The 12885-nt window shown below is 37.5% G+C and overlaps 1 protein-coding gene across 8 annotated transcripts in view; it reads right to left on the bottom strand.

Moving 5' to 3' along the window:
• Nucleotides 1-12885, bottom strand: part of LOC121317554 (myelin transcription factor 1-like protein) — a 112972-nt gene that overhangs the window by 77868 nt on the left and 22219 nt on the right. The window lies entirely within an intron of this gene.

Below are 12885 nucleotides of genomic sequence, written 5' to 3'. Positions count from 1 at the left end.
AAAAAACAGTGGTATAAGGGTAAGCCTAGAATTATTATTTATTTTATTTGCCGCAGAAACATTATAGTCTTGTTGTGACATTGTAACATACTGTTAATATAAAAAAGCAACTACAAGATGTGTGGAACATAACTATTTCATTATAGTAAAACAGCTATTAGCGCTAACATTTTTTTTTTGTTTTTTGTTTAACATATTCACAACAGAGTTGACCTGTTTCATATGGCTGTACATATTTCACAATGTATAGAACAGAACATCCACACAAATCACCCATGAACACCTACCACCATTACACTGTAGAAATGGGGTGGGCATAAAACAAAGGCTTACAACTTCTTTGAGGTAGATAAAGAAAAGATTAGATGCTTCTAAAATCTAATCGATGACTTAAAATCTTATGAAGCTGAACAAGGAATGCACTACTGACTAGATGGTATTGGTCATGCTATGGCAGATCAGACAGATGTCTGCACACAAAACAGAGGGTACTCTATAACTAGATGTTTTTTAACATGCTATTTCCATTATAATGGGATGCCCCAAAATTATTTGTAAGGTTAGGGGAATCTAACACATTCTACCTCATCTAGAACATTGTGTTTAGTAATCCCATCTACTGTATCCTCACTGTGGGGGGGGGGGGGTATATATAATAAGGGATGTACTGCACGCAGGTAATAACAATGTGCATTATAAATACTGAAATTGAAGAAGGAATTTATAAAAAAGATCTAGGAGTTTATGTTGACTCAGAAATTTGTTCATCTAGACAATATGGGGAAGCTACAAAAAATGGCCAAAAAATGCTTGGATTCATAGTGAAAAATGTTGAATTCAAATCAAGGGAAGCAATGTTAAAACTTTACAATGCATTAGTAAGACCTCATCTAGAATATTGTGTTCAGTTCTGGTCATCTTGCTACAAAAAGGTTATTGCTGCTCTAGAAAGAGTGTAAAGAAGAGCGACCAAAATTATTCCGGGTTTAAAAGGCATGTCATATGCAGACAGGCTAAAATAATTTAATCTGTTCAGTCTTGAACAAAGAAGACTACGCGGCAATCTGATACAAGCTTTCAAAATCCTAAAAGGTTTTGACAATGTCGATCCAGGGGACTTTTTCAACCTGAAAAAAGAAACAAGGACCAGGGGTCACAAATGGAGATTAGATAAAGGGGTATTCAGAACAGAAAATAGGAGGCACTTTTTACACAGAGAATTGTTGGAGCCTGGAACCATCTCCCCAGTAATGTTGTTGAAGCTGACACCCTGGGATCCTTCAAAAAGTTGCTTGATGAGATTCTGGGAACAATAAGCTACTAACGACCAAACGAACAAGATGGACCGAATGCCTCCTCTCGTTTATAAACTTTCTTATGTTCTTATGTTCTTAAACAGACAAATATGATGTTGGTAGCTTTCCAATCTGATACTGTCCAAGCCCGACTCTGCTTAGTTTCTGACTTCTGATTATATTCTCTTTGTTGGTTATTTAGTAATGATGGGCCATAAAATGACCCCTCAATGGAAAACATGAGTGGGATTAATAATGAAGGTTAAAGGGTTTAGATATTTAAAAACGACCGCCTGGTGCCGTGGTTTCACTTATTAAATCAGCAGGGTACTGCACCTGAAATTATTTTAGCACAGTTCTGAAGCCTTGCCTCCACTCAAAGCATCAGTAGCATTTGGTTCAGAACTTGCACTATGTCAGAAACTCTCAAGCTCTTTCTCACTCAGTTCATTTGTTGAAAAATTATTCAAAATATCTTATTACCTAAGTAACTGAGAAGGGTTTCTCCCCCAAAAATTTTAATTAAAACTAAGTGATGTATAGTATAATATAATTGTAATGTGCAATCAAACATTTAAGATTGATATGGATGGTATTTTTAACTTCCCCCTTTCTCCAAACAGAAATGGAGGATGTACTTTGTTGCTTGTAAATGAATAATTAATGGGTTGATTTGATTAACCAATACTTTGTTGAGATACGCCACAGAACAATTCAAGTACCGCCTATTTTGTGGGGTTGTTCAATCCCCAGTGCTGTAAAATGCTCTAAAGAAATACAGCTGTGGCATATCCTATGGGGTTACTGCCTGATCAATTCAACCCCTTAGTTAGTAAAATAGTTACTTCAAGTACTTCTACGAGGCTCCCCTGAATTCCATCCCGAATCTGCTCTGAGCATCCTCTTGTACTGTTTGTTAACACAAAGACCACAGAGAAGACTTGAGCTCTCAGTCTAGCTAGTCGTGTAAACGTATGAATCAGGGGCTGAGGGACTTGCCCACGCAAAGTGCAACAGAGCAGCTGAAGCATAGCAAAAGATGCATATAAACAGGCCCAATGCATTAGGCACATACAGACACATCCATAGATCCATACACCCACACATAATTTCCCCCTTGATTAAAAGGCTACTTTATGAGACTTTTTTATTTTTTTAATGCTGCTGATCCATAAATCACACGGTCCCAGCTAACCACATTCACGTGTTACAATGTGTGGTAAACAAACACATGAAGACAGATGGATATGAATTTCCCAATACTGTCTTTCCTGACACTTTCATGCGCTAAAGAGTATCCCAAACAAACGTCATCCCAATTAGATAAGCATTTCTCTAGTAAATGTAAAAGTCTATGTAGCCGTGGCATATATACTGTACAACCACCCCCCACCCACCCACACACTATATTCCAACTGTGGGGCATAAATAATAAGGGACTTAAAAAAAACAGTGTTATAAGGGTTAAAAATAATAAAACAATGGATCGTTCAGGCAAAGCCTTGAATATTTATACCTCAGCAGAAATGTGTTTCCATGGCAATCTGTAGAAATCCTACCGCAGGAAAAACTAACAAAGTATCAATCTCACACCATGGAGGCATGTCTCCTGATGGTTAATACAGACAGCGACATTTGATGTAAAGAGGAAAATAGGGACACATATAAAACATTATATAGAAGACAGCATGAAAACCTGATGTCCGTTTCACATTTAGGATATACATCTTATTTTGCTCACAACCTATTTTATGCTGTCCGGTTACATTTGAAATTGAGATCCAGGTTTTCTTGTATGTTGTGTATGCATGCTCTCTTCTGTTTCTATATATATATATACATACACAGTGCCTTGCAAAAGTATTCAGACCCCTGACCAATTCTCTCATATTACTGAATTACAAATGGTACACTGAAATTTTGCTCTGTTTGATATTTTATTTTAAAACACTGAAACTCAGAATCAATTATTGTAAGGTGACATTGGTTTAATGTTGGAAAATATTCTTAAGAAAAATAAAAAACTGAAATATCTTGCTTGCATAAGTATTCAACCCCCACACATTAATATTTGGTAGAGCCACCTTTCGCTGCAATAACAGCTTTAAGTCTTTTAAGTATGTACCAGCTTTGCACACAGTGTCAGAGTGATTTTGGCCCATTCTTCTTGGCAGATTTGCTCCGGGTTGTTCGGGTTGGTTGGACGACTCTTGTGGACTGCAATTTTCATATAGTGCCACAGATTCGCAATGGGATTGAGATCAAGACTTTGACTGGGCCACTGTAGGACATTCACCTTTTTGTTCTTGAGCCACTCCAGTGTTGCTTTGGCCTTGTGCTTGGGATCATTGTCCTGCTGAAAGGTAAATTTCCTCCCAAGCTTCAGTTTTTTAGTGGACTGAAGCAGATTCTCGCAGTATTTTCCTGAATGTTGCTCCATCCATTCTTCCTTCAATTGTAACAAGATGCCCAGTCCCTGCTGATGAGAAGCATTCCCACAGCATGATGCTGCCACCACCATACTTCACTGTAGGGATGGTGTGTCTTGAGGCATGGGCAGTGTTAGGTTTGCGCCACACATAGCGCTTTGAGTTTTGGACAAAAAGCTCTATCGTGGTCTCATCTGACCACAAAATCTTTTCCCACATTGCAGCTGGGTCACTCTCATGCTTTCTGGCAAACTCCAGACGTGCTTTCAGATGGTACTTTTTGAGTAATGGCTTCTTTCTTGCCACCCTCCCATACAGGCCAGTGTTATGCAGAGCTCTTGATATGGTTGACTGGTGCACCATTACTCCACTCCCAGCCATTGAACTCTGTAGCTCCTTCAAAGTGATTGTTGGCCTCTCTGTGGCTTCTCTCACAAGTCTCCTTCTTGTTTGAGCACTGAGTTTTGAGGGACGGCCTTTTCTTGGCAGTGCCTGGGTGGTGTGATGCAGCTTCCACTTCCTGATTATTGAACCAACTGTGCTCACTGGGATATCCAAACACTTGGATATTATTTTGTACCCTTTCCCTAATCTATGCATTTGTATTACTTTATCTCTAACTTCTGTAGAATGCTCTTTGGTCTTCATTTTCCTTCAGATTCACAGCCTTACCAATGATCCTTCAACAGTGGTGTTTTTATCCAGAAAATGTGACAGCAACTTTAATGGTTCACAGGTGGAGGCCAATGGTAAGGTAATTGTGTCCTCGTTAGGGCAATTTCTTTCATCAGTGCAAACTGGGAGCTTCCACAGCACAGGGGTTGAATACTTATGCAAGCAAGATATTTCAGTTTTTTATTTTTCTTAAAAATATTTCCCAACATAAAACCAATGTCACCTTACAATAATTGATTCTGAGTTTCAGTGTTTAAAAATAAAATATCAAACAGAATGAAATTTCAATGTACCATTTGTAATTCGGTAATATGAGAGAATTGGTCAGGGGTCTGAATACTTTTGCAAGGCACTATATATATATATATATATATATATATATATATATATATATATATATATATATATATATATATATAAAATCAAAAAAACATAGCATACATAATAGAAGTACTGTCAACCAAAAAAAAAGTTATTAGAAATACAGTATGTATGATTATCCCAAAAATTGAACCATTTTGAAAGACAGTGATACATTTCCTAACGCTCTCCTAACATTTCAGTTCTAAAGCAGAGAACAAACAGAAATAATATGCCCCATTTTTTTTTTTAATTACCATAAAAAAAATCTAATCAACTTTATTGCAGTAACATGTTTTACAGTAAATTATAGTAACGCAAAGGTAAAAATCATGTAAAAAATGGTAAATCATCAACAGCAAATAATGATAAAAAAATGTACTTCCAGAGAAGCATTGGCATTTTGTGGGCAGAATCAAAGGCGAACAATTTCAAACCCTTTCATAATTGTAAGAATAGTAATTGACTTGTGTCATATACCCCACTAATTTACAATGTTAGTGTTGGGGGGATAACCATTAGGCGCAGGGTCAACCCAACACAACAGGCACCACAATCTAAACATATGCTAGGCCTTAAACACTCCACCTACCGCTTGTGCTTCATGCATACCACACCTGAATACCACAAAGCCTCATTAAAACCTGCCTTAATGTCCTTTGTATTGATCTAATATCCATATGGTTATATAAAAAAACATCACAAATACAAATTTAAAAGATGCTTAATATTTATATAGCTGTTGTAATTGGGTCCAATGGTCCAGCATGCAATACTATTGCCTAAAAGGCTCCATCAATGTGCTATATGTTTTTTTCTTGTGTCTTTTTGGCATGTATTAGGTCTTCCCTAGAAGCTAGAAGCATACTGTTTTCATTATCAGTATTGTCTCTAATATATCTATCTAAATATATTTATGCACCTGCTTTTATATTGCTATCTTCCAGTGTGCAGAGTAACCCCATGTGGTGTGAGGGCAGCTAAGAAAAATTAGGAGAGGGGATGATTTTCCACAAGGGATTTTAAAAATATTATAAAACAGGCTTGATGTCTACTAAAATGTTACATATGGTGTTCTTTAATGTTTTTTTTTAATATTTATGCCAAAATGGAGGACAGTTGTGAATGCATTAATGTTGTTCTTTGTAGCTAACATTTAGTATTTCAATGGTTCCAGTTTTTCAATGGTTCCAAGCAGATAACGTCAATTTATATGTGCCAGTTTTATGATTTCAAGAAAATCCAGTCAGCTAGCACGTGCTGTTGTTTCATTTTTTTGCAAAAATTGGAATTACAGTACTTAAAACCTCTCAATAATACAATTACTATTTTCTAAAATGATCTAAAAGTTTACCCAGATAGTACAAAAAAATATGACTCAAGGATGCATCTGCATGGTTTTCTGCCTGTCTGAAGTACAAAAGGATCATTACAGTTTCTTTAGGCAATCAGTTTCTTGCAAGTGTTCATTTTATGCTGTTTTCTAAAAAAAAATATCTTGGGCTGATAAGATGTTTTAGTCTGAACCCAAAAGATTGGCGCCATTCCTAGTACAATAGCATGGCATTCACAGGTGTAAATACAGTTCATAAAATAACACAAGTTTAAAAAATACAAAAACAAAATGACTTTAGATAAAAGATCAAGATTAATTCATTGAGATCAAGCATTTTATTTGGATAGCCGTTTTTAAACCAGACAAGCCAACTCTTTGGAAGAGGTAGTTCTTGTCTGCAACTCTTAAATATCTGTACAGAATGATTATCATATACAAAACTAGTTATACTCTAGTATCCAACATGCACACTCCATCAAGTGCTGAGCCCATATCAAACTAACCTTAACGTCAGGTTACAAACAGAGTCCATATAACAAATATGTCAGTCATAAAACATTGTAAACATAATATTTCCGTGAGTACCCATCTGACAATGCTGGCCTAACTAGCAAAAGCTTGTACTCATCACTAATTTAGAAAGCTGAAATTAGGTCACAGCATCAGCCTTGTACGCTTGGAGTATTTCACAGCTTCTAAAAGTAATACAGCAATGCTGCTTCCCAATACCAGCCAGCTCATTGTCTGTAAAACACTTTAATCAGCCTATAGCTTTTACTATCCTCCAACAAATTGGGACAGAAGTAAGATAGAAATTCTCTAATAATTCTTGGGAGGGGTTGCACCCACTGGAATGGGCAGCTCAATGTGTCTGTATTAAAAAAGAGGAGATAGTTCAATATCACAACTGCAAGTTCAATATCACAACTGCTAGTTCAATATCACAACTGCAAGTTCAATATCACAACTGCAAGTTCAATATAACAACTGCTAGTTCAATATCACAATATCACAACTGCAAGTTAAGCTTCCTATTATTTTTTCTTTGCCTGCATATTTCAGATATCGTAGTGAAAACGTGGATTTGGATGTGCCCATTTGTACTGCAAATAGCATATACTGTATGAAGCACATCCTGCACTTGAACTCTGAGCTTTCCCCTGTGCTTTCATTTTCGATTTAGATTTTGTCCATCAGCTGGTTATTCACTATTAGAGTTGCTGTCAGAGCGGGTGTTCTATCTGTCATTTTAAATACACTTTAATGCATGCATGCATTGTGCATGGCTCTGTGGGGACTCTCAGTCTCTCAGGACACTTGCAAGAAGTTGCTGCATTTGAAGTCGTCCATCTAAGATACATTTTAAATACATATGCTTTATTTTATTGTTATGCTGGGTTCTGATGGCAAACAGCTTACATACACACTGCTAAATAGGTCTGTATCTTAAAAATATCAGCTGCAAGGAAATTTGCCTACGTGATGTATTTTTACCAGATACAAATTTCTTCAGCGTCAGTTTATTACAGACTTCCATAATTCAGCCTTCTATGCATTCTAAGCAAGTCTTGTTTGTTTACAATTTGTTTGCTTACATTTCCCAAAGCCCACAGCTACCCTGTCACAAGCATTAATACCCTGTATCTTTCTAAACAGGAGATTAAGGGAGCTCCTTAACAAAAGCTGAATCTCAAAACAATAATTGTGTGAATACATTTATCCGCCTTTTTACATATCTGCTCTTATTCTGGTTCCACAGCAGTCGGATACGTGACGGATTACTGTATACAAAAGATGAAATAGTACGAAAAATATTTTATACATAAGGCAAGTCCACTATTCAGCCCTTTTTCAGCATTCAAAACCCGTTTTCATTTTAATTTTGCTTGGATGGTCTTTGTGACACCTTTAATTTTTAAAATAATGCTGTGAACAAAAGGTTCATATGGCACTGAACAAGTCCTACTGCTACTTCTATATGAGGCTGCTGCCACCAAAACTGCATATGCATGACCTAATTTAACTGCAAGTAGCTATGTATGCAGTGAATCATCTAGTGACAGTGAATGCAACTAGAACTCTTCTTTAGTGCATTTGAATACTTGTGAAGAGCTAGGCAGATAAAATCAAGGAGGTTGCCAGGGACCGAAAATGGGAAAGGCACTAGAGAAAATGAACTGCTGTCAACTGTTCCTGGAGAGACCTATATTTAGGTAAGTTGCACCTGAAATCATTTGGGGATGTAATTGCTCTTTGGTCCAGACTTTTTATTCATCTCAGCCTGCAACAGAAATTGATACTCCACAATGAATAGGTTATCAATTGTTATAAATTATCTTCCAAAAAAAAAAAAAAAAAAAAAAAAACTTTTTGCAAGACTTTTTATTATGTGTTTTTCACGTATGAACAAAAGTAAATATTTTGGGCACAAATCTCTTAGTGCTGTACATATAATGAAGTAATATCCTTCTACCAGTGCAACAGGGCGCCAACATTTCTGGAGCACAACAGGTAAAGGTGCTCTACATGTAGCACAAGATGGGCCCCATAGCCTGAAGGTTGCCAGTTCAAGTCCAGGTTATTCCACAGCCAATCACAGACAAAGAGCTCCCAAGGGATGGCACACAATTGGCTGAGCATCATCCAGGTGGGGAGGGCATAGGTCAGCCAGGGTGTACAGGGGAAGGGTTGAAATATACAAATGCCTAAATAAATACCAGCTCATATGTTAGGTCCTTGGGTCCTTTATTCCCAAAGAATAATGTATTCTTGAAAATAGGATATTTTTTGTAACACTGGCTTCAGGACATAAGAAGTTAAAAATGCTGCATATTTTCATGGAAACCATCCTAGCTTTACTCTGGTCCTAAATTGCAAACGCTCCTCCTCTTCCAGTATTCAGACAAGTTTAAATTTGTAATGCTTGATACTATTACATACACAGTTTAATTCCAGATTTCAAACTCTTAATTTTGATAAGCAAAAAATAAATACATAATAAAAAAGAAAGAAAGAAAGAAAGAAAGAAAGTCCTTGAAGGTTGGACAGAGTGACAGAAGTATCCTAACTTTCACCATTGTCGCGCGCTGGGGTTGGTTTCTCGCCGGCTCCTCCCTTTCTTTGTTTTGTGTTCCTTTTTTTTCTCCTCTCGCCTTCCCTTCTGTGGCCGTGCTCTCTCTTGTCTTCCTTCTTTTGTCTGTCCGGTCGCTTCTTCTTCTTTCGTCTTTTTTTCGGGCTTGTTTTGGGTCTTTCCCGTTCGCGCTTTTATGTCTTCGTCTTTTGTGCTCTGCCCCGTCCTTATGTCAAAAATTTTGCAATTTTTGCTCGTTGTTCTTGGGTTGTGGTGTTTTGGTTCTCTTTCGATGCTTTAAATTTCTTTCATTTTTCTAGGCCATGAAACTTTTAAGTTCAAGTCTTGTTTTCTTCTGCCGAGAAGGAAGAACGCTCCTTTCCTAGCGTGGTACTGTCGTTGTGGTGTGTGGTGGTGTTTGTGGGGTGATTGTTCGCGTCGCCTTTGTGGTGGGGGGGTGGTTTGGTGTGGTTTTGGTTTGTGTGTCTTCCTTCTTTCGGGCGATCGAGTGTTGGGGGGGTGGCGGGGTGTTTCTCTCCCGGCTCTGCCTGTGCTTCCTGTCTTCCCCCTGCTCGGCTCTGTGCGGGGGTGCTTGAGGGGGGCTTGTGGCGGTTACGTCCTCTCTGTCAATGTTGTTTTTTCCTGCTTTGTAAGTAATTCTCTTAAATTCGAAGCCATCTCTTTAAAGAGTAATGCGTGGTGGTTGTGAGAAGTGCAATCGGGAGCTTTTTAAGAATTTCGTTTTTTTCCTCTTTCGCGGCTTATAAATACATAATAAAAAAGAAAGAAAGAAAGAAAGAAAGAAAGAAAGAAAGAAAGAAAGAAAGAAAGAAAGAGGGTGAGAGAGGGACAGCAAGAATCTAACTTTCAGCTGGTTAAAGATTGCATCGATGCTTAAGTGCAACACCACAGAAAAAAGAACATGGCTTATCTCAGACAGCAGGGTGGCTTGAAAGTGCTTTCTTTAAATGGAAATAAAAGAGTTCTGCAGTTAAAAGGGAAAGGGAGCTTTAAAACCACGAATTTGGGCTTTTTTTCCTCAGTTCAGCTTCAAATTCAGTGATACTAATTAAAAGGAGTGCAGGGAGATAACAGACAAAGTGCTAATGGGGCAGCATTGGAGTATGTCAGGAAAATGAAAGGACCCTCAGGGGCTTGCCATGGTGGTTATAATCAACTAAACTCAGCAGCCACAGGAACAAGAGCCACACTGCCATCAGTCCTCTAATAGCCACGATTCTGCTCTCCCAGAATTCAAAATACATTCAAGAGATTGCAACAAACAATGCACAAAATACTAATAAAAGACATGGTGATTTCCATTCTTCTGCCATTTTAAAAGTTTGTTACTATTGTGTTGTTTTATGTTTGAGCAGTCATATAAAACTGCTTGGATTTCGGGATGGGTAATTTTTGGTTAAAAATCTTAACATACTGTCACATACTGTACACATGTACCCTTTACAATTCAGAGTGAAAAGAAAAAGCAGTGACGGGGAAACACACATTTTGCAAGCACTTTGCTTTGTTTAAGGTCCTTCATCAAATGTGTAGCAGTAGCTATAGTACACTGTACAGTACAGATCTTCAATAAAAAAACAAAACAAAACAAGAATTTATTGGCAGTGGTGCCTTTGTTTCAGCACCAAGGCTAGCAACAGAAACAAAATCTGTCTAACAGCAACCCTTGTGACATACTTTACAGTGTGTCTTTACGCATTTCCAGACTGAAACAAGACAACACACATATTGTTATAGAGGGGCAGCTGCAATTGTGACCTACTTATCGCATTTCCTAAACGTACAGTAAATGATCAGTAATGCACACGTGCACACGCACACGCACCATTTACTACCAGCATTTAAGGTTTTCTTTTTTTTTCCTAAGGCACAGCATTATACAATTTCCATAAAATAAGCATAAGTATGTTAATAAAAGATGGTGACATCTTACAATTTCTATAAAAAAAAATGTTTTGTTGTTTTAAGAGAAATTCTTCCTTATTTGCAGCAATGCAAATGAGAAGTTCAAAACGTCTGATGCATCGGGTAAAGCTTAATAGCCACGGACATTAGCATAAATGGTAAATCTATACCTAAACCTGTATCCCTCAGGCTTAGTGAGAAAGACATATCATTCTAAGAATATTTTAATGATCGGTCCTACTCACGGCATTAACATATACTGAGATGAGACAACACAGTCCATTTATAATGAGGGATTTATTAATGTGGATTCCTGCTGACTAGCAAATTGGCTGGGAATACCAGAACTAATAGTTGATATTCATTTGCATTTAACTTTTAGTAGCATTTTATGAGAAAGAGCACCTGAGCACTTCTGTCTGTGACCTACATGCTGTCTGCTACAGCCAGAAACAGAAAGGTAAACATATTTTAATAGTTTTCTTTTTTTAATTCCATACCCTCTGCTGCACAGGACCAGATCAATCACTGACCTGTCGTGACGCAAACTCAATGATGTCATTACTCATTTATGTAATCTCGTTCCTGTCATGGCAGCAGGATGCACGGTTTGCTTCTATGCATGGATTCAAAAGCAGGCTGTCAGTGAGCCTGCAGATCTCCTAGACAGGCTGCTCTGTAAGTGCAGAAGATATGCATTGGAAATTGATCCAAATTTAGCAGCCCTGACTTTCTCATTACCATTTCGATGTGGCTTCTGAGGTGAAACCCTGCAGCAGGCAGATTAGGCTGCAATAGAATGAATTAGCACTGTGCTACACCAGACTAGACAAGTCTTATTGACATTACACACAGGGCAGATTCCTAAGTTCTCTACCCCACATTGTCATTAGCAGCAAATAAAGTTGCCAAACCAGAAATAAACAATTTAGATATTTAATTTAGGGGCTTGTAAAAAGTAAAAAAATTGCTTATTTTTTGTTCTCCTATCTTTTATTTGCTAAAAATAAAGGTCTCTGATAGTCAATATCCAATTTCCTATTCAATAGTTTTTAGTCCACAAAGATGGAATCACTTCATTCTCTTCTGGAAGATATGTTTGTGATGTAGAACAAATTAAACCACATGCATTTAAACAATATTAAGTGTTAAGGTGTCTTATTCCTCAAGTTATATTTACTTCCATGTCAATAATTAGCCAATATAGCACACATAGAGATAGTGTACATGAGAATAGACAACCAAGATTGTTCTATTGGATATCTTGTTTATAAATGAAGACTTGTAGGCAATTTTTTATTATTATTTATTTAAGGATCACTTATTTAATGGAACATATTTCACACAAAAGTAAATGTCAACATCAAAGCCAAGGCTATTTGGATGAGATGTTCCATTTGACGTACAGGCTTTTCCTGAATCCTCATTTGATGAGCTCCTCAACCATACACTCTAGAAATTCCCTCTGGAGCAGCACAGACTATGCTTCATGAAAATGTCATCTGCCAGTACTGCAATTACTCACACTCCAGCAATCATGTGCACAATGCAGAATGGGTCGAACATCCAGGTGAGAAAGTGAACCGGCAATCAGCCACTGGAATTGAGAACAAGGCCTTTCTCTTTCATTTGCCATCAACACAACTATCAAGGCCTTAATTACGAGACAAGTGTGGGGCTCGGCTGCTGAAAGGCTTATTATTATACAGCTCAGCCTCAAATCAGTTTTGTATTGATGAACTGTAGAAAATGAGGAAGCCTGGCACAGCCCACACAAGACAAGGAGACTGATTA

The sequence above is a fragment of the Polyodon spathula genome, chromosome 6 (assembly GCF_017654505.1).
Source record: "Polyodon spathula isolate WHYD16114869_AA chromosome 6, ASM1765450v1, whole genome shotgun sequence".
NCBI lineage: Eukaryota > Metazoa > Chordata > Actinopteri > Acipenseriformes > Polyodontidae > Polyodon > Polyodon spathula.
This window is presented reverse-complemented; position numbering and strand designations above follow the sequence as displayed.